The 24,956-nt window shown below is 44.3% G+C and overlaps 1 long non-coding RNA gene across 1 annotated transcript; it reads left to right on the top strand.

Annotated features, from left to right (window-relative positions):
• LOC145478986 (uncharacterized) lies at positions 1-23,420 on the top strand. Its single transcript, XR_014048354.1, has 3 exons — positions 1-556; positions 2,825-3,554; positions 22,694-23,420. It is a non-coding gene; the product is annotated as an uncharacterized LOC145478986 (long non-coding RNA).
• The last annotated feature ends 1,536 nt before the right edge of the window (positions 23,421-24,956 follow it).

Here is a 24,956-nt window from a genome sequence, read left to right as displayed (position 1 = left end):
TGATCCGATCCGTGATCCGATCAGTGATCCGGTCCGTGATCCGATCCGGTCCGATACTGGTTTTGTCGACGCCGCAGATGGTAGCGGTTTTTCCTGTAACGTCGCGTAAGAGATGACGACAGGAGACAAAGGTTTACTTTTCATTCTTTTCATTCCTTTTAACTTAGTTTATTTCACTCTCTTCTTTTGTGTGCTCCCCGCCGTGAGGGGTTGCAAGAGGGGTTGCAAGAGGGGTTGCAAGAGGGGTTGCAAGATGGCTCCCCGTGGTGATGTGTGTTTCCGTGACGAAAGAGAGACTGGGAACGAAAGAGAAACGCAAGATGGCCGCGGAGGCTTCGAGATGGGTAAAATGCTATATTTCTACGCCAAACAATCGATGGAGAGACTGCCTTTGGTATTTTTAGGCTCTTGACACGTAATTTCTGTTGTTCATTTGTATCTCAACGCAAGAATTATGCCTGCGGCTGGCTACAAACACATAAAATGGGGACCACGTTGTCTGACCTTCGCAAATAAGCAACAGCCCGATAGGAAGCTGAAATGCAAAACTGCTAAGGTAAGCTTAATTAAGCTTTAACTCAAATACTGTTATTTACGAAAATTGGTTTTTATACCTAGTCATCTCGTTCTTGCCATTAGATAAGTTTAAGATTTAATTGAATTTCTCAAGCTTCACGTAAGCTAAAGCGGGAAATTCAAATTCTTACATCGCACACGTGCGTCTTTGTTTTGAGTGGGCATTGAGAATGAAAACATTGCCAAATGCTTACAAAAATAAAGCTTTTGTCTCAGTGACAATATAAAAGACGCAAAAATAATGGGTGTTAAGAAAATGTCAACTTGCACTAAGTTTGAGTGTTGAGTCTCACTTTTTGTTCATTGATTACCAGTATTGTTATTCTCTGTATGTAGTGACATTGTAATTTCTCGAAACAAATGGAAACATTCTAAAAAACCTTTGCCCAAATTTCTCTTGTAGCCCAAAAAACAGACTTGTCCCCATTTTTTTTTAAGGGGGGTGGGGTGGGGGCTGCAGCCCTCCCAGCCCCCCCTGGCCTATACGCTTATGATAATATAGAACTGCGGTTTGTGGGTTTCATCCTGAAATTTTGGGTATCAAACTTCCTACTTTTCCCTCACATTACTATAATTTTTACTGTGCCCTGCGCCCCCTGTCTCAACTCCTACCGATCAAGCTGGTGCCAGAAACTGTGGGAACCTCTATTTTTATCACAATACCATTTCCTCTTTGTAAAATATTTTTACTGCATTTCAAAGAAGGGTGCAACGGTGCCTGGGTGAGAAAGAGAAACAAGCTTTCAGCCAGGATTCTGTGAGTGGCTGTCTACTAACAAATATGGGGCCGAACACCCCATCCCACTAGGGGAGTCTAGTGGCATGCCCCATCCCTGAATGTTTTGAAAGATTGAAGTGCGTAATAGGTGTGTTTTCCAACCGATAAATGTATCAATTGGACTTGAAGGATAATGGATCATTTTCATTGCCAGAAACCTAAAAGAGATTGAAACTGAAGATGCCTCTGCCCATACTAAATGCTTTAGTTGTGTTTCTTCCATTTTCTTTTTTGCAAAAAAACTGAGCAAAGATTGTTGCATGGTAAAGTTTTTTTTTTAAATTAATGATTCTCGTAACACGTGCTGGTCCACAAATTAGTATTTCATGTAGCACCAACAAGCACGGAGTGCCCGGTATTCACCTATGAAGTAACTAAACCACGTCTTACAAGTCATTTATCTGCTGACAGAGCAAAAACTATATTTAGAGAAGTCAGTTGGTTAGAGATCAGGAGTCATTTAAAAGTAGCTTTTTCATTCTATGCCTAGGAGCTTAGAATGCTCGTTTGCTACAGTACACTTACATGTACATGTATTGCAGATAATGGTTTTCAGTTTATTTTTGTAGTGTTAATTAACCTGGGGCTAACAACTGTCATTGACTTATGAGAAAGTTTCAAATGTTCAGTGCCCTTTAGTACAGCTTTAAGTTTCAAGCTTCTTGTTTAATTTTGATAGATGCAGTTCCAATCAAGTCCAAATATTCAGCCTTTCCTTCGAACTGCCTTAATTTGCAACTATTATCAAATTTCGTTTGATTTTTATAAATTCAGAAATTTTCATTAATTGTAACTTTCCTTAAGCCTACCCTGAATCCTCTTGCACAATTGACTTTTGCTTTCCGTAAGAAATTTTCATGTTTCATCAATTTTGTAGTTTTTCAAAAGCTGTTGTTATGGACTACAAATTGAATTATTTTGCATGTTTGTAGAGCCTACATGTACATTCAATCCTGGTTTTTTACTTTTTATGGCACCATTTTCAAAAGTGCCCAAAAGAACACACTTAATGATTCAATTTTTATAGCAACCACAAAGTACATTGTAAACAGCCACATGCTTAGCAGGCTCTTCCAGATAACTGTCAAACTCACAAATGCAGGCTCACATGGAGCATTGCAGCTTCTTCACAGATATATCTTCTTTGAGTTCTCGAACAGTTCTCAATCATTCCATGTTAGTGAGGTTGCTAGTTAATTTTGGAAGGTGCCTTAATAATGCAAGACACCTCATCTGTTATCAGTGGTTATCAGGCTGACTAAATATTATAGTTACACCTTACTCACTCCTCCCATCAATGATTTGAGGTAGCTTACAGTGTAGGCATTTTTGTTTTGGTTGGGTTTATCTGTAAGAAAATATAAATTATCTCTTTACAATAACTTTTTGTTAACAATAGTCTTTGGACTGAGTTCTTGATAATATTTCACCATCAACAAGAATCTTTTATGAATTTCTCAATACTTACAGTAATCAGCAATGAACAAGATTGGACAGACAGTGGACAAACCAGGATGGGATACTGGATAAACCTAGGTGAACAGTGGTCAAACTTGAATGCACAGTTGACAATATTGAACATGTGGTGGAAAAACCGGATGGACATGAGTGGACAAATCTGGGTGGACAGTGGAAGACAAGAACATTCCAACCTTGACCAATCAGGTAAATGCAACCAGGTTTAACTGGTAGGAGAAAAATAATATAAACTCAAAGTGAGGGCCACAAGTTTACAAGTAAGTGCATGCCCTCTATAATTATGTGTTAACCCTTGATAAATAAAAGCTTTTCCTACCTTGCCTTATCCAATCCCTTTCCATCCCATCCCTTCCCTTCCAATCCCATGTCATCTTATCTCATACCTCATCTCAGCTCATCTCATCCCACCCATCTTATCTCATCTCATCTCATCCCATCCCATCTTATCTCATCTCATCTCATCCCATGCCATCCCATCTTATCTCATCCCGTGCCGTCCCGTGCCGTCCCATCCCGTCCCATCCCATCTCATCTCATCCCATCCCATCTTGTCTCATCTCATGTCATCTCATCTCATCTTTCAAACCAGGATGGGACACTGGATAAACCTAGATAGACAGTGGACAATATTGGACACATGGAGAAAAAACTGGATGGACATGAGTGGACAACTCTGGGTGGACAGTGGAAAACCAAGAACATTCCCACCTTGACCAATCAGGTAAATACACTGTCTTGTAGCCATCTTGGATCACTTGTACCAAAGGCATACATGGTCGAGTATCGATTGATACCGTTAATCGACATCATGATCTGTACTCAACCGAGTAGTATATAGGGAATTAACCAAATACCATTTCGCAGAGGGAGCTTTATTTTACCTTATCGCAGCCCCCACCATCAAGACCGGCCCTCACAAGCTTGGGCCGGTTGAGCCTGGGGGCTGCGAAACGGTTAAATGCAGCACCCTCTTTGAAATAGTATTTGGTTAATTCCCTATATACTACTAGTGCGAAATATTAGAAACAAGCGAGCCAGGGGTTATACCACCAGAGCCGGGATGGAACGAGCGCCAAGTGCGGGTGGCTGAAGCGGGGCCGGAAAGAAAGCTGCGGAAAGCGCTGTTACGGGGCGTATTGCGGCCAGCACAACTACCAGCTGAAAAAAGGAATGAAAAAGCCAGAGCCCTGCAGAGTATGCGGAGTCGGGCTTCTGTGCGACTACCGTCTCTGCAAATGCTGCGGCAGGGGCGCGCTAAAACAGCGGCTTTACCGCAAACAAAAAAAAGCGAAAAAAGCTTTTCAGCTTGTTTTGCTTGAGCTGCAAGAAAGAAACACACCAGTTAGAGAAATGTAACCGGTGTTGTATTCCAAGGAACCATGTCTTCCTGTGGGCTTTCCGAGGCCATTCAAAACCTCCCTCCAGAGCTTCGTGAGATGATTCTCAAGGAGTACATAGCGATAAAAATAAAGGAAAAAAAGGAAATGGGCTGGGACGAGGTACATCACGAGTTTGAAGAGGCACCCATCTGCGAAAAACGATCAAGAATTGTAAAGGTCATGGTTTGCCGTAAATGCAACTCTTGCGGCCTAAAAGGACTCTGGTACGAGTGTTATAAAAAAAACATTATCTTGGCTACCCCGTGTATGACGAGAACGACTACGCCGAAATCTTTCAGAAATTTTACTGAGCGGCGACAATATTTACAACCGGTCGAATTACATTTAAAAATCTACGGCTTCATTTGCATACCATAAAACATGCTTGTCAGTGTTCACTTGATTGCGTTTCTCGTGAATGAATATTTCACGCCTGAGTGGCAGAGACAAGTGCGTGATATTACACGCGAAGTTGTTGAATGCTTTCATGACGCGGTTCCGGTTGAGGCGACACAGCTTCCCGTTGCGAATTCCTGAAGGCTTCAGTTTAAGCTCGTTGCATTCCTCTTGGCTTCAGTTGAAGCGATCAGGAATTTTCAAAGCCACCAGGAATGTTGAAGTCAAAAGGAATTTTACAGGCGGATTTCAATTTTTTGTCCACAGTTTGTTAGAATAGGGTATTTCTTCTCGGCCTGGCCAATAAAAAGGGCACTTTTCACCTTTTTTTGAGGAAAAATTGGGCACAAAACACAGTAGAACAAAGAGACTTCACAAGAGTGAAAAAAAGAAACAGCTGATCGGGGGGTTTTCCCTATTTCGCACATGACCGTCAGTGAGTAACCTTCTCGAAAGTTAAAGGCTATTTATGTGGCAAGAAAATACCGCAATCACCTGTTTTTGACAAGACAAAGAGAGAGTTTTGTGTTTTTTCGCTCGAAATTTAGTTCGAAGCGGGAGGTATCGTGATTTTTTTATCATTTCTGCTTCAAGTCTGCCGCGGATGTCTTTCTCAAGTTTTTGGACATCAACATCAGGAAGCTTTCTTGTTGATGGTTGGCGAAGCATCCTTGCTCGGACCTGATCTTTCAGAAAGTTGTATTGCTGAAACTCTGAAAGGATAGTGTCGAACTCGTGGGAAGACACCTCGTTGTTGTTCAAAGCATTCGAGAGAAGTCTGTTGAGGGTGTCGCGCTTGGCAACGGCGAGCGTGGTGATCTCTTGATGCTTCTTGATCTTCGAGTCGAGCTTTTTGCCGGCGAGAATCATCGCAGACGAAACGGGAGCAAAGCACCCACCAGCACCGCCAAGAGGAACGGCAGCTGGCAAGCAAACCACAGACAGAGCGGAGCCTAAACTAGCGCTGGAAAACGCTGCCGAGAGAACGCTGGAGCCGGCGGCGCCCCAATTAACGAACTTTCTTGTGCGTTTGTATTTTTTCACGACGAAGCGATAGTGGTGGACCTTGCCGGCCAATGTATTGGAAATCTCGTTGACCTTCTGCAAGCGGAAATTTTGAGAAGGCTCTGCCACCACCACCAGATGTAGTGGCTCGGCAGGCGGCACGCTTGGAGGCAACAGATTCGCCGAAGACATTGCGTATATAAAGAAATTTAATTTAACTCTAATTCAAAAAGAAGCGGCAGGCCTTTGAAATCAAAGAGTTCGCCATTTGCATCCTTCACTTTTAAGGTGATGCTGTTTATGAACTTGTCTGTAGAAGCGTCACGGAAAACGTTTTGCGATCAGTCGATGTTATAGCTGACTTTTTCATAAGGCTTTTCACTGACGTCAACCTTGGCAAGAAGGTCTGACTTCTTTCCATTCAAAAAGTTTTTTGTCGAGTTGATGAGATCGCAGTGGATAAAGTAGCAACTCGGGCTGTTAAGCTTTTTGATATATTCTTCTTTCCTCATATTTCTCCCGATTCCAAGAAAATTGGCCAAACTGTAATCAACGGAAACTTCTTTCACTTGATTAATGTTGAGTGCATTACCATCGACGGTTGTAATTTTAAAAACAGAATTGGGGTTATTCGTTTCTAAGACCAATTTCCCCTTTTTCTTGTAATGTTCAAAACTGGATTGCAGTTCTTTTACAATGCTCTCGACATTGTAATGCCCTTGAGGCAATGATGCAACCGCGTCGTCGGTTCCTTTGAAAAACATTCTGCCAACACGACTCAGATTATGCCGCGAGTTGAAAAAAGAACAACTCAAAAGTCTGAAATATTTTGCTTCTGAGAGCGCGTCTTCAAAATAGATGGTCTCGCCATTCTGTTGCGGGACAATAGTGAGAACAACCATTTTATATTTAACAAAAGAAATTGTGTTCAAATAATATGGCCAATTTGTGGAACGGACCTGCGTTAAAAAAAGCGGATGCGGTGAAGAAAAAGGTGTGGACAAACTTTTTAAACCACTGCCCCAAAGCGGACAAAAGCCGGTTCATCTCACAAGCAACGATCGACGAGAAAAAGAACGTGACCGCGGAGGTGTTTTTCAAAGAAAGCGAAGACTCGTTTCAAAGCGTCTTCGGTTCAGATAGAAAATACTGGAGCGCCGAAATGAAAGAAGCGCTTGGTTTGGGAGACAGTGGGGGTTTTCCTTACCAACTCGCCACTTGGCTCAAAAATTTCCTTCCCCATCCCTGCCGTACCTTTCGACGGCAAAGCGCAAAGTTTGAACAAAATATTCGACGCCTCAATCCAAATATACGTCACGCCTGAACAATATTTCACAACAAAATTCTCTGAAATATTTGAAAAAACGAAAGTCAGGCACACCTCGGCAGTCGAATCAAAACGCTGGCTGGGAGGGCCTGAATTGAAATATTGGCTGCAGCAGCTCAACTTCGCGGTTTTCTGCGCGACACAGGGGTGCGGAGTTTCTCGCGAAATCTTTGACAACGGGGCCCTGTGGGCGGCAGAAAATTTTGGGGGGTGCGGGGGTTTCACCCCCGTGGATCTTCCCCTGCAGATAAGAGCTTTTTACAAATTCCACGTGTACTTCACGGTCAGGCGGATTTTGTACCAGCTGGGAGGAATTCAGAGCATGAGCGCTTTGCCCGGAGACCCGCCGTTCAACCAATACAACAATCATTACGACGTCGCTTCGTACAAAAGGATATGCAGCGAGTTCGGCATTGCCCCCTCGAGCGATTTCCGCTTCAGGCACGGGGAAAACCATGGTCTGGGAAGGGTTTACGTGTATGCGACCGGCGCGGGCCTGTCGAAAACCGACTATAAATACCCGGGATGGAACAAATTTACCGATGAAGGTGGCAAAGCTATAAATGGGGACTTGATCGATTACATCGAGCCGGGGGCCGCTTCTGATGCTCAAGCAGACTGGTTCGTGCCCAACACCGCGAACGGTTTGATGCAGGCGGGCTTGTCGAGAATAAACCAGTCAATCGAGCCTTTCGTTTACTGCGTCCTGGGCGTGCAAGTCAACGTCCGCAGCAGCATTCTCGGCCATGGCGGTCGGGCGAGAGAAGCCCAAAGCGAGTTCCTGGTGCTGACGGAAGACGCGATCAGACAGCCCGACTTGGCCGCGAGCGTGCAAAGGTACCAGCTCGCGGTGGACCAAGCAAAGGTCAGGCTCAATCTCGCTATTGCCCCCATGGCGTGGCTCATGCCCGCGCAGATGATAATCAACACCGCAAGGACGATCGGTTACAACAATAAGCTGAAACAGGTGGTGTCCGGAATGAAACGGGAGGTGAATAACGAGGTAAACCCGGAGACAAAAAAAGCTGGGCTCAAACACATGGCAGGCAGCCCGTCAAAAATTAACCTGCCCAATAGCCACCCGTCGAACCCGATTCACAAAGCCGCAACAGCCGAATTGGGGCGTGTGGTTCCACCCCACAAGAAACCAGCTTCGACTGCGCTGTGCACGGCAGAAAACGCTATTGCGGGTCCGGGGGCTTTGCCCCCGTCCGAAACTCAGCAAGCGCAGCCACCAGCACAAAACATTGAGCCTGAAGCTGCAGACAAAACGCCGTAACACGAAATTAACAAAACGGCTGGCATTGTTGGTGTTGTTGGATTTTCGGCATTTGCTGTTCACGGCTTGGCGCTAAGCCAACGCTGTTTCTTAAAATATTTTTCGAACAAAAAGGCCACCGCGGCAAGAATGAGCAGCCAGGTGTGCTCGGCCAGAAACCCGACAACTTGGCCGGCTGCTTTGAACAGGAAGCTCGGGATCAAGCCAATCAGCCCGGGCAGCAGAGAGCCGAGTTTCGCGGCAATATCTTTGAGGCCGTTCCCCAAAGCTTTGCCAGTGGCTTTCAAACCTCTGGTGAGGACCCCGATGACAGCGCCGATTGTGGTCCCGGCGGCGAGAAGAATGGCGGTCAACGTCACGCCATATTTTTTGAAGATCTCCTTGCCACTTTCCAAGAGAGGCTGCCCCCTTTCCCTTTCTGCGATCTGAGTTTGCAAACGGGCGATCTCCTTGTTTCTTTCTGGAACTCTGCCTTCTGCGGCTTCTTTTTCAGATCGCGAGGCATTCTCATCCTGGATGATCGCCTGGTCTTCCTCGTTTTGGCGCTGCAGCTCGCTTTCCTGCTCTTTCAGGTCGTCCAACGGTTTTGTTTGGTTGAGCCTTTCTTCCATGGCGTTTGTTTCACTTTCTTTTGCTGCGAGGCTGGCCCTGAGTCTGTCAACCTTGGCTTGTTCCTTTTCTCTGGCCATTGCTTTTTTTGTGAGCGAGTGCAAAGCTTTTTTCCTGTTTTCAAGATCGGTTTGATAGTTCTTTTTCTGTTGTTTGAGCCTACGCAGCTCTGGTTCACTGTCAAGATTCGAACCATATATATCTCCAATTTCATCAATCTGGGTATCAGTTTGGGCAATTTTTTGTCTAAGGGCTTCCACTTTTTTCTTTTCTTCTTCTCTTTGCGAAGAGAGCGTTTCTGCCTGTTTAAGTTGGATTTCAGCCTCTCTCAGTCTTCGGCGTTGTTCTCTGAGGGTGTCGCGGTCTTCAGCAATGACGTCTTCAGCTCTTGGCCCCAGAGCTGCTTTTTTCGCGTCTGTGAAACTTTTTTGTAACCCTCCATTGCCAAGCTTGAAAATTTTAGACTCACCCCCGCGGGGGCCAAATGAAACGATCTCAGATTGATTTCCTTTTTTGCTGAAACCAATTGGGCCCAATTTTTTGAAGTCTACCTTCGGGATCCATCTTCTGATTTTTTCTTTTGCCCTTTCAAGCATGGCCGGTTTGTCATCGGTATGTATGAAATCACCGAGCAAAGGGGTTTCTTCTTCCTGATAAGAAGTGACAGGCAGGCCGGACTGCTCGTGAGGAAAAGTACTCATTTCCGTTTGTTCGCCCCCGTGGTAGGGGTCGCCAGGTTGGTAGGGAGTTGACGCCGCGCCTGGCCGAAAAGGACGGGTTCTGTCAACCTCTTGTTCGCCTTCATCAGAGTCGTGGTCAAGCTGATTGTCAAGGCCGGGGTCTTCGTAACGAAATTCGCCACTGCCTTCTGCCATAGCGATATATTTCAAGCCAATTATTATTTTTCAAATTAGAAATAATCGTTGGTGTTTTATGCACAATGGCAGAGGTGCCGGAGAACCTTCGCCCAACGCACAGAGAAAAGGCCATGCACGCCACAAAGGCCGAGCGCGCGGTCAAGCGGATCACTTTTAATCCCTCTGAAGCCAACCCCGGCAATACGCTGTACGTTTACGTGCCCAAGCTAAACAAGAACGAGGTTCTGGTGCCGGGCTCGCTAGCGCTTGTCTTTGACATTGACCTTGCTGGGGGGCACGCCAACAACTTCCTCGTCCAGAACGTCATGCGGGCGCTGGTTGACAGGCTGGTTGTGTGGTTTGCGGGAAGAAACCGGCAAGACACGGTTGGGTACGACATCTACAAAACTTTCGAAGACGTTTTCCTTTCGCAGGAAGAGCACAACAACAGGATTCTTGAAGGGATTAAGAGCGAACATCTGTGCAAGATCCGCTCAGAAGCGGGAGACAAGAAAAATTTGGGCGTTGACGCCGAAGAAAAGCTGACCGAGGTATACGGAAAAAAGTACCGGAGCAGGCTTGACCATCAGATCTTAACCGACCACGGCGTTTTCTACCCCCAGGCCCTTTACAACGATGTCAAGTTCGACGTAAAACTCGCCCAAGCTATACACGTGGTCAAAGGCTCCGGCACAACCCAGCTGAAATAGAAGCTGAAAAACATCCAGCTTGAGTACAAAATGATCCGCAGCAAGACTCTGGCAGACGAGACGCGGAGCGTTTACACCAGCGGCAAAGAGTTGCTTTACGACCACGTGATGCATGACAAAGAGGTAGCCTTCAAAAAAGACACTGACTCGAGGATCACCATCAAAGTCAATGCCAAAAGAAGGTCACTGAAAGCCCTCCTCCTCCTGTTTGTAGAGCCTTATACCGCGGGCGCCAGAGATTCAGAAAAATTCATCTTCCCCGATGTGACAAAAGTCAGCATCACAGTCAACGGCTCGCCCAACATGCTTTACAACAACGGCATCAAAGGCAACGACATGTGGGAAGAGGCCCGCAACCTGTTTGTGAAAGCACATGGATGTGACAAAGTTTTACACCGGTGACAGGTTCGGGCTTGTGATTGATATGCGCACGATGGCTGACCAAAACATGCACGGCAGCGGCAAGCGCATTCTGAACAGTACGGACGGTGTCCAGCTGGAAATTGAGCGGAAAACCGAAGGCTCAGGCGACGTTAAATGCCACGTATTCGTCATCGCCGACTCGCAGCTCAACCTCATGGGCGGCCAGCTTGAAGATGTGCAGTATTGAATATGAACAGCGCTGCGCGCGGCAAAAACTTTCTCCCGTCGGAAGACATGGACCCCGGCAAGATACCCTTCAACGCTCTCATCGTTGGGCCGACTAATTCTGGCAAATCGAGGTTCATGGTGGACCAGCTCTACGGCCCGTTCCACGGAAAGTTCAACTACATCGTGCTCATCTGCCCGACGTTCACGCACAACAGCACCTACCACCGGCTTGGCGAAAACGATCCGAGAATGGATGTGATAGTCTGCGAGCAGCACGACGTGGAAAGGTGGTTGAAGCTCGTGAGAGTGCTTTCTGAGGGCGCCAACACGCTCATAATCCTTGACGACTGCGCGGCATCCAAAGACGTGAAAGGGCACACAGGCGAGCTGGTGAATCTCGCCTTTTCTGGATGACATATGGGCATCAGCGTGTGGGTGCTGACCCAGAAGTTGACCGCAATAACAGCTTCCTTCCGTGAGAACGTGGCGGCACTCGTCCTCTTTTACACCTCTTCGGCGAAGACAACGAAAGCCATCTTTGACGATTACGCCGGGAAGCTCTCCCCCGATGAGTACAGAGGATTGATTTCAAAGCTCAAAGAGCGAAAGTTCTCTTATCTTATGTTCGCGCTTCGCCACCCGTACGGGGTAAAGTTATTTGAATAAAAAAATGCAAGCTGTATATAGCCTTGCACAATGTCTGCAGAAGATGCGGTAGCAGATGTTATGAACCTTCTTGAAAAGGAGCCCGCGCCATTGAGTGGTCTCGCAGGTGGCCTTGTTTTAACCGCCCCCGCACCCGACATTCCCACTCTTCGTGAGCAGTTCGCCGTTCTCGTGTCCACAGGCAAAGCCGAAGAGGCCATCGGAGTGCAGCTGACACACGAGCAGGTGAAGCATCTGAGCGACAAAGATGTCGAGACATACACCAAACGCTATGAGGCATACGTGGGCTCAAAGACAATGGAAAGCCTGATCGACAGCTTCATTTTTCTTGCAACCAAAGTGGTTGGAATGGCCCTCAAAATCAAAGACATCGAAGCTTACCAAAAAGAGCTCAGAAACGACTACATCTTGAACAAAGAGCTCTCCAATCTGGCTGGCAACCTTTCTTTGACATGCGGCCGCTTTTTTGCCGCGGCCAACGTGGTGTTCATCACCACGAAACATGTTGATTTTAGTCCACAGCAGGGCTCTGCCCCGCGTCCCGGGGATGTCGGGTGGAACCCCACACAGTCGGCCGTGCAGAGCCACCCTTCTCGTGATGAAAACAGCAATCCGCTTGAGGGTTTTGAGGACTTTGAGGGAGTACCTGGCTCAGCAACTGCAGAATAAATGGGGGTGAAACCCCCGAGCCCAAGAATTTTCTTCGCCTCTCTGCGCCACTGGTCACCATTCATCAAAAAATGCTGAGGTCTTGCTGACAAATTGTTAACAATTAAACTTTTTTCATTTGCTTGTAATACGGTTTGGTTCAATGTCAACCGAACAATCCACGCTCGAAGAGCGGCAGAAATTTTCAGGGGGTCCGGGGGCAGAGCCCCCGAGCGCACCTGCCGCCGTTACCGCGCCTCAGGTAGAGACCAAGGTAGCGCCTGCCACCGATGTCACACAGCAAGCGACGACTCCTAGTGCAACCATGCAACGCAAGAAAGACCCCAAGCGTGTGGCCACCGGAAAACTTTCTGCCGAAAAAAGATGGCTGGCCCGAGAAGAACAGAAGAAAGCGTTCGCCGAAGCTTATTACGCAGAAAAGCAAGGGGAACCCGCCACAGCGGCCCTGGATACAAAAGAAGAAAGCCCAAAGGGCGGCGGCCTCAGCGCCAACCAATGGATCGCTATTGGCGGCGTTGGCGTTTCCCTTCTCGGGATCTATTACAAGCGTGAAGAGCTCATGGCAATGGGCAAGCCCGTGTTCGACAAATTCAAAACGCCGAAGCCCGCGCCTGAGCCCGCTCCTGAGCCCGTGAGTGTCGAGCTGAAACCTGCTCGCGATACACGGCCAAGAGGATTAAAAAAAATGATTTAAATGTTTGCAAGTGGAATATATCAACATGCTCACAGTTGATGCTGCCAAGTTTGCCGTCTATTTCTTAACCTTTTTTACTATCTCGAGTGCGTTGTACGACTTAAACAGAAAGGTCATTCTAGCGACCGCCGATCTTTTGAATACAGCATTTGATGGCAAGGTTGAAGAAGAAGAAGGAGAGGTGTTTTGTGCCAAGTGCGCAGAAAAGGACGCGGGGAAGACAGATTAATTTTGTTTTAAACTTTCGTTCTATCCTTATATGAAGCGCGCCATGTCCGACAACAAGCTTGTCAAGATCGTCATTGACGCCGCAACTCTCACTGTATTAGCCGCAGGCATGGGCTAGGCCGCGAAAAAGGTTATGAAAGAGAATTTCGCTTCCGATCCCAGCGGCAGCTTTATGAATTACATGAAGTTCACTGGCGTCATGGTGGGCAGCCTTGCGCTAAAAGAGTACCTTGAGGACCAGAAAATCCTCCCCGCCAGCATTTGAAAAATCTTCTGATAATATATACCATGGCGAGCATTGCTATCATGATTGGCGGGGCTGTGTTGAATGCCACGGCTTTTCTCGGCGGCAATTATCTGGCGAGGGCGCTCGGCGGGGGCGGCAAAGCCGCGCTTGAAGAAAAGCGCCACGAGAAGGCTCTCGAAGATTATCAAGCGGCTTATGCCAAATACACGTGCGACCGAACACAGCTTCTCGACTGGATCGCGACCAACGTGCAAACAAAGGAGCAGGCCAAGCAGAACATGACCAACACAGACTATGCCTTTAAACTCTACAGCCAGGCGCATCCTGACGAAAAGATGGTGCTTCCCGAGGAGCCGAAGTTCTCAGATTTCTATCAGCCGAGCGAGCAGCAGAAAAATGGCGAACTTGCGTTTGTTGGCGCCGGCGCTCTCGCTCTGGGCTACGCGGCCTTCCGGTTCCTTTAAACTTTTTTACGCCGTACTTATATGGACGCGAAACTCGCAAAGATTTACTACAGCCCTGGGGGCTACTGGAAAGGCAAAGCCGCGATCAAAAAATTGGCTGAGGCCGCCAAAGTACCTGAAGAAGCCGCAAAAAAGTGGCTGATCAGGCAGGCGCTCTGGCAGATATACCTCCCTGCGCCGAAGCAGATTCCTCAACCGAAATTCGACGTTCCCATGCGCAACAGGGTCCATCAGGCTGACCTTCTTTTTCTGCCGCACGACAAGCTCCCTCGTGGCTGCAAAGTTTTCAAATACGCGCTGACCATTGTCGACGTGGCCAGCCGCTTCAAAGAGGCCGAACCCCTGACTTCGAAAAATTCTGATGAGGTCGCACTGGCCTTTCAGAAGATTTACAAGCGCTCGCCTCTCGAATGGCCCAAAATGCTGCAGGTTGACCCCGGGCGCGAATTCATGGGCGCCGTCACCAAAGAGATGGACAAGCACCAAACCTTTATCCGGCGTGGGCGCATTAACATTCACCGCGACCAGGCCATTGTCGAACGTTTCAACCACACTCTGGCTGAGCGATTGTTCGGGCACCAGTACGCCAAAGAGATGCTTCTCCCTGAGGGCAAGCGGTCCACTGCCCTGGTGAAAAGACTTCCTGAAGTTGTTTCGGTTCTGAACAACGAGGTCACAAGCCTTATCGGCAAGAAACCCACCGTCGCCATCAAAGAAAAAGCTGTTTACGCCAGGCCGTCGACACCTTACACGAGGCCTGTTGGAAAAAGCGAAAAAATCCTCCCCTCTCTTGTCCAAGTTCATTATCTCTACCAGCCTGGCGAGCTTGAAGGGGGCGTGAAAAGGGCCATGGATCCAATCTGGTCTTTGAAAGTTTACAACGTTGAAAGGTCTTTCATCAAACCGGATCAGGCCGTTCTCTACTATCTGCGCGACGGGCCCAAGCGCGGCTTCGTGCGCGAAGAGCTGCTGGTTGTTCCTCCGAACGCTACTCTTCCTCCGGCTGACGTGAACTAGATCTGATATTCGATTGGTTCGGTATGTATCCCATCAGGCAGCACCCACCCCTTGTCGTAATAAGCGCTCAGCCCCAACTTTTGCTGCTCGTAAGTGACCATCTGCCCATCCCGCATCCTGAAACCTCTGTTGGTGGCCATGTCCTTGCTTCCTTTCAACGCTTCCTCGAACCGCTGCCAGGTCAGCTCGTTCTGCATTTTCGACATCCCCTTCGTGCTGAACTTCTGTTTTTCACCCACCTCTCCTTCGTCGGCGAAATGGCACTTCGAGCAGAGTGCGATCGTCCGGCGACCCTCGAACTCAAGTTTGAAGAGGCCTGGGGTCCGGCCGCTCCACTTGTCCCAAGACAGCCACTGATATTTTTCCGCCTCGAATTCTTGCTTCAGCTCTGGCCGGATGATGTCCTCGAGCCACTCGCCCGAGATCGCCGTGTAGTTGCTGTCCGTGTGCATCTGGATCAGCTCGAAATCTCTTCTGTCGACGTACTTGTCGAGAAAGTCGTAGTAGAATTCCAGCATCCGCAGCTTCGCCAGCTGGTAGACGGCGATTCCGATCTGGAACGGCTTCCTGATCGTGATCCGAGGCTTGTGGCTTTCCAGCTCGTAGGCCTCCCCGATCTCGTCGAGGTCTTCGAAATACGCACTCTGCAGCGCTCTGTCGACAACCTTCTCGTCTTTCGTGTATATCACGTTCGTTTGCCGCTCCAGCGCTTCGATCAGCTTGCCGTAAGTGCTGTTTCCGAGCAGTTTGAACACTTCAGCGAGGGGGTACATCACTTTCTCGAAGGCCGTCAGGGGCGCTTCCACTTTTGTCCCCGGGCAAGAGATCACCGTTTTTCCCGCACTGCAGGTTTCATGGTGGCGCTTGAGATTGCAAGCTTGTGTGAATCTCTGCCCGCAATGGGTGCATGCATAGGTTTTTGCCAGCTTCGCGATGTTTTTTATCAAGAAAGCGTGGCCTTCGTAGACACCTATCGTCAAAATGTTTTTGAGTTTGGGGTTCGGGTTTATTCTGAGGTGCCAAACCACTTCACCACCAACCAAACGCTCAGGCTCGTAGACACGAATTCCAAGCCAAGATGCGACGGGCGAGCCCTCATTCAGATGGGCTTCCACCTTGTTGAGCTCGTCCAGAGACGTTTTTCTGAAGTTCTGTGGAATTGCCTTGAGTTTGTAGAAACTCTGGGCCAGGTTTCGAGCTTCTTTTGTTCAACGGTCCGTGCGCACCCCTTAGGGCACTGCGATGCTTCTCCATAGGCACAGGTTGTCATTGTACGTGTCCAACGCCACCATCGCCCGGCTATGGGCAAGGTTGCGCAGCCAGTCAGGCAATGGCCCTGTTCCCACCAACGGCTGCCTGTCGAGCACAACCTTCACGTCAACGTTGAAAAAGCCTTCGAAAGCCCACTTCTTGTTTGGCCTTTCAACTCTTTCGTTGTCGAGACGCTCTTCTTCCCGGGTGTTGAGCCATTTTTCCGTGTCTTCTAGTTTGTTATACCACTGTGAGCCCTTGTGGTTTGAATAGTACACGATTACCGTTCCGTCCTCAATGTTCCGCAACTGGTACCTGAAAACGTGTCAAAGATAGAATGACGTGCTTACTCTTTCGCGTATCTTAGCCATGAACTCTGGCGTGGGGTTTCTCCCCAGACCTGTGATGAAGCGCCATCGAATGAAATGCCAGCCTGTGATCTCTTCCCCTTCTTTCTCTGCATCGTCGAACAGATCTTGAATCTTGTTCTGGTAGTCTATCACTGTTCTGATTCTCCGCACAGGGAAGGGGTCGTACTCCCTCAGAAGCGCTTGCGCTCCTCTTTGCCTTCTTTGGCGTAGAGGGGCTCTTGGCTCGTAAGGATTCGGAAGAAGCGGCTTTTGCAGACGTGCCTGCGTTTCTTGAGAAATTGGTTTGTCCAGCACGTTCAGGACAACCTTTCTTACCGCTGGCGGGCTTTCTGCAAGAAGCTCATCGAAATAACGCAATACCGCGGGGTCAATTTTTGCGAGTTCTTCTTCCAGTCTTTGTTGAATGCTGGAAGACATGGCTCCTTGGAATACAACCCCGGTTACATTTCTCTAACTGGTGTATTTCTTTCTTGCAGCTCAAGCAAAACAAGCTGAAAAGCTTTTTTCGCTTTTTCTTGTTTGCGGTGAAGCCGCTATTTTAGCGCGCCCCCGCCGCAGCGCTTGCAGAGACGGTAGTCGCACAGAAGCCCGACTCCGCATACTCTGCAGGGCTCTGGCTTTTCATTCCTTTTTTCAGCTGGTAGTTGTGCTGGCCGCAATACACCCCGTAACAGCGCTTTCTGCAGCTTTCTTTCCGGCCCCGCTTCAGCCACCTGCACTTGTTTGGCGCTCGTTCCATCCCGGCTCTGGTGGTATAACCCCTGGCTCGCTTGTTTCTAATATTTCGCACTAGTAGTATATAGGGAATTAACCAAATACTATTTCAAAGAGGGTGCTGCATTTAACCGTTTCGCAGCCCCCAGGCTCAACCGGCCGATGGTGGGGGCTGCGATAAGGTAAAATAAAACTCCCTCTGCGAAATGGTATTTGGTTAATTCCCTATATACTACTAACCGGCATCCCAATCAATACTTGGTCAACACTCAATCGACACTTGATAGAACAGAATAATATTATTATCTGTATTCACTATAGTTCTCATTTATACACATTCGTATTTTCAACGAGTTCTCATAATTAGCTCCTCAACGAAACGTGTCAAAATAAATGATTGATTGATTGATTGATTGATTGATTGATTAACAGTCAGTCAATAGTTCGCCGATTATCAACTGACTCATATACATTGATCTAAAATTAGTCGACTTTTGACCGAGATGTCAATGGAGTGTCGATCGAGGTTATCGATTGACACTTTACTGCGGATGCCTTTAGTGCACATGATCAACCATCTCTGCTAGATGTTCTTGATAAAATTTCAGGCAAAGCACTGTGAACCTGAGAGAATCTCTTCATAGCTCTTAACTCTTTGGAACACCGTGCCATTAATAATACTGTCATTATACTTCCAAGTGAAATTAGACAGGAGGTCTAGGCTTTCCATTCAATCAGGAAATCTCTGTTGCAAATCATTTTAAAATATGGTTTTTGTGACGATTACTCCTTTCTGAAAACCTGTAATACGTGCCCTGAGGAAGTACGTGTATTATGATATTCTTACAATAATTTTTTATAAAATTATATTCATGTGATGCAAGCCAATTAGAGGGTTTTGAAACTCAAAATTTTCAAAGAGAAATCAATTACCAAGCTAAAGTGAAATTTTCCAATGGGGAAGGAAGGGTTTAAACTGACAAACCTCCCTAAGATGGATTTCAGAGCCCATTACACAGAGTTTCCATATGCATTGTTCTCATGGATCAACCTTTACCTGTATCTTTTTTTATTGTTTTATTCCATAAACTAGAAACTTAAAATACACTCAGGTGTAAAAGATTGACCCCAAGGCTTGGTATGGGAGACAGATGCCCCTTGTGATACAATCTTGATATTGTCTAGACCAAAACGATGAAACAAAATGTCTGCTGCATTCAAAATTTTCTTTTTCTGGCATAATGTTCACTTGTTTACCAAGAGTTATGTTAATTTAAGACTGCAATATTCCTGATTAAAAGTATCTGAATTATCACACCAAGACAAACATATCATTATGTTATTTAATAAGTACTAATTAGTAGTATTCAAATGGTTTATTTACAATTGAATAGTCCTGTTAAATATCTTCTATACTCGTTGACTAATAAGAGAACAGTGACACTGATGATACTATCACAAGCTACATGTGAGCAAGTCTTGAACAGTTTTCAAAACTTCTTACAACACATTATTTTAGTGTTGTCAGTTCCTGATTGAAGTTTAAGGACGTTCATGCTAATTGTTTCTGCGCATCCTTACTGCACACGCAAATTCACATGCCACGTCATACATGAGAGCGCATGCTAAGTAATAAAATGAAAAATGATGGGGCAGATGGCATTGCTATAGCTTTGCCTGGATTTAACGATCTTGGATGCTCGGTGACCCCTATTTTTCTTTTGATGGATCATTTTCTCGACAGATTTTCTATGTTTAGCAAAAAAGTGAAGAAAATCTAGTGACTAGAAGTTTGAATTTTTTGCAAAATGCACCATCGAATTCCGTTCTTTTTAGCTCTTCGTTTATCTCTGCGAAGGTTTCAAATGCCTCTTGAAGGGTTAAGTTTTGTGAAAATGTTGGTAACATTTGGAATTATTTGCGCAACAGACCCACTTCTACAAAATATGACTAAGATCGTTGGCGTCCGTGGACTCACCTTTGATATTTTTAACTATAAACCCCTGTAGACCATGCTGAATTATGTGTGTCAATTTTTCAAAATCAGGATAGTTTTCCACACACTTTATCTCTGAAGCGAAGTCGGTGACCCCCAATTTTTTTTGCATTTCTGACACAAGTAACTCATTATCTTACTGCAGTAAACATTAAAAAAGAATCTATCAACTGGAAAATTTTCGCATGAACGTCCTTAAGCAAAAAAATTCCATGCATTCCAAGTGGTGTTCTGTTAACCCTATTTAGCCAGGTTTTTTTTTCTTTTCATTAGTGAGCCTGAATTGAATTAAAGTGGGGTATAGCCCAGTACGTGTTAAATACATGCACATGTATCTCCAAAACTGTTCACTTAATGGTAATCAAACTTCTGTGGAGTGTAAAGCATCTAAACTAATCATGTCACAGAATGCCAAAATGATGTCACACATGTCAAGATGTCTGCCATCTTAGATCTGCCATCTTGAATTTCCGAAATTTTCCAGAACAGCAATATAACAACACAAGTAAAATTATGTCAAGAAATCAATGCACCAAAATTGTGCTAGAATCTTCAAGTTAGCATCAAAACCCAGAAAGAGACCAAATTTGGGTAAAACACCCTTTGAAAACATAGTTGCCATAAAATGCCAAATCATGTGATCAAACAGTTGACAAACAAAATGTGTCCATTTAATTTGTGTAACTTTGAATGCTGTTTTTTTTGTAGGAATATATTGAATTAGGCATAGGCACTTTGGTCCTCTCCCTCACAGGCTAAATTGCCAGCTTTTTATGTGTCTGTCCTGATGATAAATTTGATCACACTATCATCAAACTAGACTGTGGATCCACAAGCACTACCAAGTGGATCCCCAGCTACCGTAACAATATTATCATGCACTTTGTCATCAATAAGGAATTATATAACAACCCCAGTTATTCTCGCATTTTGATTGGTTCTCACCTATGATCTTTTAGAGGACAGATGCATGATTGATGTCATCATTACAAAGTTTTTCCCCACACTTTTTTTAAAATCAAAATGGCAGAAACCTATGAAAATGTAGGGCATATTTTACCCGACTGGAGGAAGGAAGATATAGAAGAGAGTCTTGCCAAGGCTGTAACTATGTATGAGAAACAAGAAGAACGAAAAACTTGTTTCTTTGTGGAAAATGACCTGCAAAATATACTCGAGCAGTCGCAGTCCAACACGACTATAGCTAAGAGAAACTCAAAATGGGTCTTGAAATTCAACTTTAAAAAATTCAACTTTTCTCAATCTCAAAATAATTATTGTTGATGCATGTTGACGTCAGGAATGAAACATCATTACACCACTTCTTAACATCAGTTAAAATAAATGCTGACATAACTTTGCTTTCTGACATGAATTTTCCAGTCCATTTAAGGGCACAGCAGTGAGCAAAGTATAGCTTACAACAGCTCACGGCCAAGCAAGAAAGTGTCTCCGACGTTATTAATATCAAATTGATTTGAGAATCACCGACTACAGAGGACACAAATTTCCACCGCCACAAACTCTCCTTTCATTCAAACCTCAAATTGAATGGCCCCCAATGTTGACCGCAATCGCAAGTTTTCTGAGCATATTTTTCAAATCCGGCAGTATTCAAGGCAGTGCCCAGGTTTTTCAGCTCACAGGGGTGCTCTGATTATGAAAACTGACTTGACTTTCCCTGTATTGTCAATAAGATTTCTGGATTTCAAAGTTAAATTCTGGTTTTGCTTTGAGTTTTCATTCCATGACAAGGGATGTTTTTATCCATACAAAGTTTGTTTCTTTATTACATATTAAAACAAATAGATTCCACGTTGCTGTGCATCTGTTCAGTAATAGTAATAATCTGTGATCACTTACTGAACAGACACACAGCAGCATGGAATCTATTTGTTAAACAAATGCACAAAGAACTGATGTCAATATTGTGAAGAAAAATAAGAATTAATTTTCTTTAGCATCGATCTGAAGGTTTTCATTCTTTTTATGGGACAAATAAAGCTCTGAGGATAAAGAAGAAATCAACGTAAATTATTTTTCTCATTGGTCAGGTTTTTTTGTTTAAAGTTGGAGCTTTTCACAGCTGATGATTTTTGTGGTTGAATGGAAAGTGACTGGAAATGGCTTTAAGATAAATCACTTGTAGGGCAGGCAGTCAGTCAGTCAGTCAGTCAGTTAGAGATCAAACTTCATTTTAAGATTTTATTTTAGTACCCTGCCTGGAGATCTTACTTTATATGGGTTGAGGGGGGTGGGGGAGGGGCTCAGGATGGATGTTGGATATACAGGCACTTTTGTTTCTATAGTGCAAAAAATTAATTTTGGGAGGTGCCTTGCCATGGTGTCCCCCCCTCCATTATTACATGAAATTTTTGCGACATGTTTATTTTGCAATTTGCGAAAATTTTGTATTTCAAATCACTTTAATTTACATTTTTGAGTAACACACAATTTAATTATTTCCTTGGCAATTTTACTCAAACATGTCCAGGTTGAATTTAGTAAACCAACTTCATCAAAGGTACAATAACGTCAAAAGTAACAAAATCGCAATGTCTGGACTATTTCTCAGCAGTAACATAACGTGAGTCACTTATTTTTCACTTCATGTTATGTTCATGACACTTAAGCTTATTGATTGTGTCACTTTAATTTCGCCTTTTTTTTTAATCGTGAAATTTGGGGAATAAACGTGTCGTGAAAATTTCATGTAATAAAGTAAATCTTTACAGAATCTTTGAGGATCTTACAAGATCTTCTAAGACCCAGTTAAGATCTAAGTACATGTATCTTTCAAAGACTCTTTAAAGTTATTTTAATGTTCTTACTAGCTTAAGATTGTTTTAAAAAGAAAAATCTTATAAAGATCTTTTCATTGATTCTCCAAAATTTTCAAAGCTCTCTGTAAGATCTTTGGTAAATATCTTTGAAGATCCATGAAGATCCTTACAGACCTTGGTCAACATCTTTGAAGTTCTAATAAATATCCTTAAAGATCTTGATCAGGATCTTTGAGGATCTTGATATAAGAAGCTTCATTTGATAAGATCCTCATGAAGATCCTCAAGGATCCTTGAGAATACTTGAAAGATTTTCACCAGTAGAGTGATCATGAACAGAATTTGGTTAGAGCACATTAGCCAGTTTTACTCATGTCTGCTGGGAATTGTTGGACTAAGCTATATATGTACAGACCAAGGTGTCATATTAAAACTAGGTAGTTTGCAGATTATTTTTTTCATTTAGTGACTTGTTACGTAAGTGTAGATATTAAGCGAGACAAAATTTAAACCCATGCAAGTGATGAAAAAAGTATATATTTCTAGCTGTTTTGAGCTCAGATTGGATTCCAAAATAACTTATCAAACTGTGCTTGTTTCATCACAGGATGTTGGACTAGACGGAGAGCATCACAAGACAGCATGGACTTGGAGAGGCCAGGAAAAGGACAACAGGGCAGACATGATAGAGGATGTTTAGAGCCAAGCCTCCAAGACAAGATGGTTTATGGTATCATATTAAGTAGTTTGTCTGTTTAACTGTTTATGTATTTGGCCCAGCCCGGGAGGCCTTTGAACGTGGGGTACAGCTGGCCCGGGGTTTTCCTCCTAGGAGCAAGTGGACGTACGGGGAGGTTTTTCACCCAGCTGTTGTTCCACAACCCCTGTTCAGGTTAGCTGGTTATTTCTTTGGCTTGATATAGTCTTCAACTAGGTTCTTGTAGTAGACTCTTTGTCAATTACTTGCATTAGTTTGGAGCAAGTCAAACTGACTAACTCTAAAAACCTTACAGTCACTAACTTATTAGATCAAACACTAGCTTGACCAATGGCAACAACAAGTGACTATTTCATGACCTCAGCAAACCAATCAACAAATGTTCACTTCGAGTAGAACCAACACAAACCTAACTAATAACAGACGGATTGAAATTGACAACACCTGACACTGACAACTACTTGTACCTTACAAATGACTTATTCATGACCTCAACAAACTTTAACTTCAAACAGAACTGACACAAACTTAACTTACAATAGATGAAGTGACACCTCACAACATCTGACACTGACAGCTTACCACCTTACAGATAACGTATTTATGAACAACCACAAACCAGCCAACAAAATTTAACTTCAAACAGAACCAGCACAGACTTTACTTACAACAGATTGATTGAAACCGACAACAGTTATCTGACATCAACAATACCTTACAAATTTATGACTTATTCATGACCTACATGTAAACAAACCAACCAACAAACTGTATATTATTTTGTAACTTCAAACAGAACCAGCACAAACTTGACTAGTGACAGATGGATTGAAACTGACAACATCTGACATTAACAACTGCAGTACTTGCAACTTGACCTGGACCTTGGCAAATCAATCAACATACTTTAACTTCAAATAGATTAGAACCAGCACAAACTTGACCAAGAAGAGATGGATTGAAACTAACAACATCTGACACCAGCAATTACTTAACACCTTACAAATGACTTTTTATGACCTCACGAAGCCAACCAACAAACTTTAACTTCAAACAGAACCAGCACAAACTTGACTTACAATGGATGGACTAAAATTGACGAAATCGGACATCAACAACTACTTGCACCTTACAAATGATTTATTCGTGATCTGGACAAACCTAAAAAACCAGACCTGACTTCAGCACTTCAATTTAAACCTAAAATACTGGCACTGACACTGCAGGCTTACCTACCAACTAACATACTCTGTACCACAATGACCAATACTTTACAGACCACAGTAACTGCACAAGCTGGCTGCATACCAATGCAAGGATTAGCACTGAGTCAGATAATATTATTGATATACATAAGTGTGTGTGCCACCACTATTCAAATAAGTGCGTAATTCTTCTGAAAGAAAAATTATCTCCAAACTTTTTGCTATATCATCATGACTTTTCAACTAAATTTCAAGAGTTAATGAATTTTCTTCAATTCAAAATTCACATTTTTTGCAAACACAAGAAAGAAACCTGTCCAGTAAGTTATTTTCTTGTGAGGTTTTGCACTGAACTTGGCAGCTACCAGTAAGTCTCAATTGTTCTGATAAGAGTCAAATCTAAAAATTTGCAAAATTATGTTTATCTTTATAGGGAAAAAAGCAGCTAAGAATTCAGTTATAGTAACTGCTAATTAAAGCACATTTTTGTTTTATTGGGCATATGCTAAGGTTCTATCCTTAACCTTAAAAATTGGAACCACATTGACTACCTTACAGCAAATCGATTCTGAGAAGGATGCAGGATGTCCAGTTTTTCAATTTTCAGCTCTGGCAAATTGGGGTGTGCTTCCTTACAAGCTAAGAAAAATTAATACCAATTAGTTGGTTTAACTCTTAGAATTTAGTTAGCAAATACTTCACGGCCCTAAGGATAGCTTGCTAAATGATTACTTATATATTTAGAGTACAATGTACTTCTTTCATAAAAGCAAAAAATATTTCACTACTAAACTCTTTTAGAGTAATAATCAACATCCCGCTGCCACTCAACCTTACTACTTACTGTAGCTTTCTTGAAGTAATCATAAAAATGTTTGTTTTTGGTTAACCTTTTAAAACTTGCACAGGAAATAAGTTTAAGTTCCTTCAGGAGTCGTGAATTAAAT

This window comes from Orbicella franksi, chromosome 2 (genome assembly GCF_964199315.1).
Source record: "Orbicella franksi chromosome 2, jaOrbFran1.1, whole genome shotgun sequence".
NCBI lineage: Eukaryota > Metazoa > Cnidaria > Anthozoa > Scleractinia > Merulinidae > Orbicella > Orbicella franksi.
Note: the sequence above shows the minus strand (reverse complement) of the source record. Positions and strands in the feature narration are given on the sequence as shown.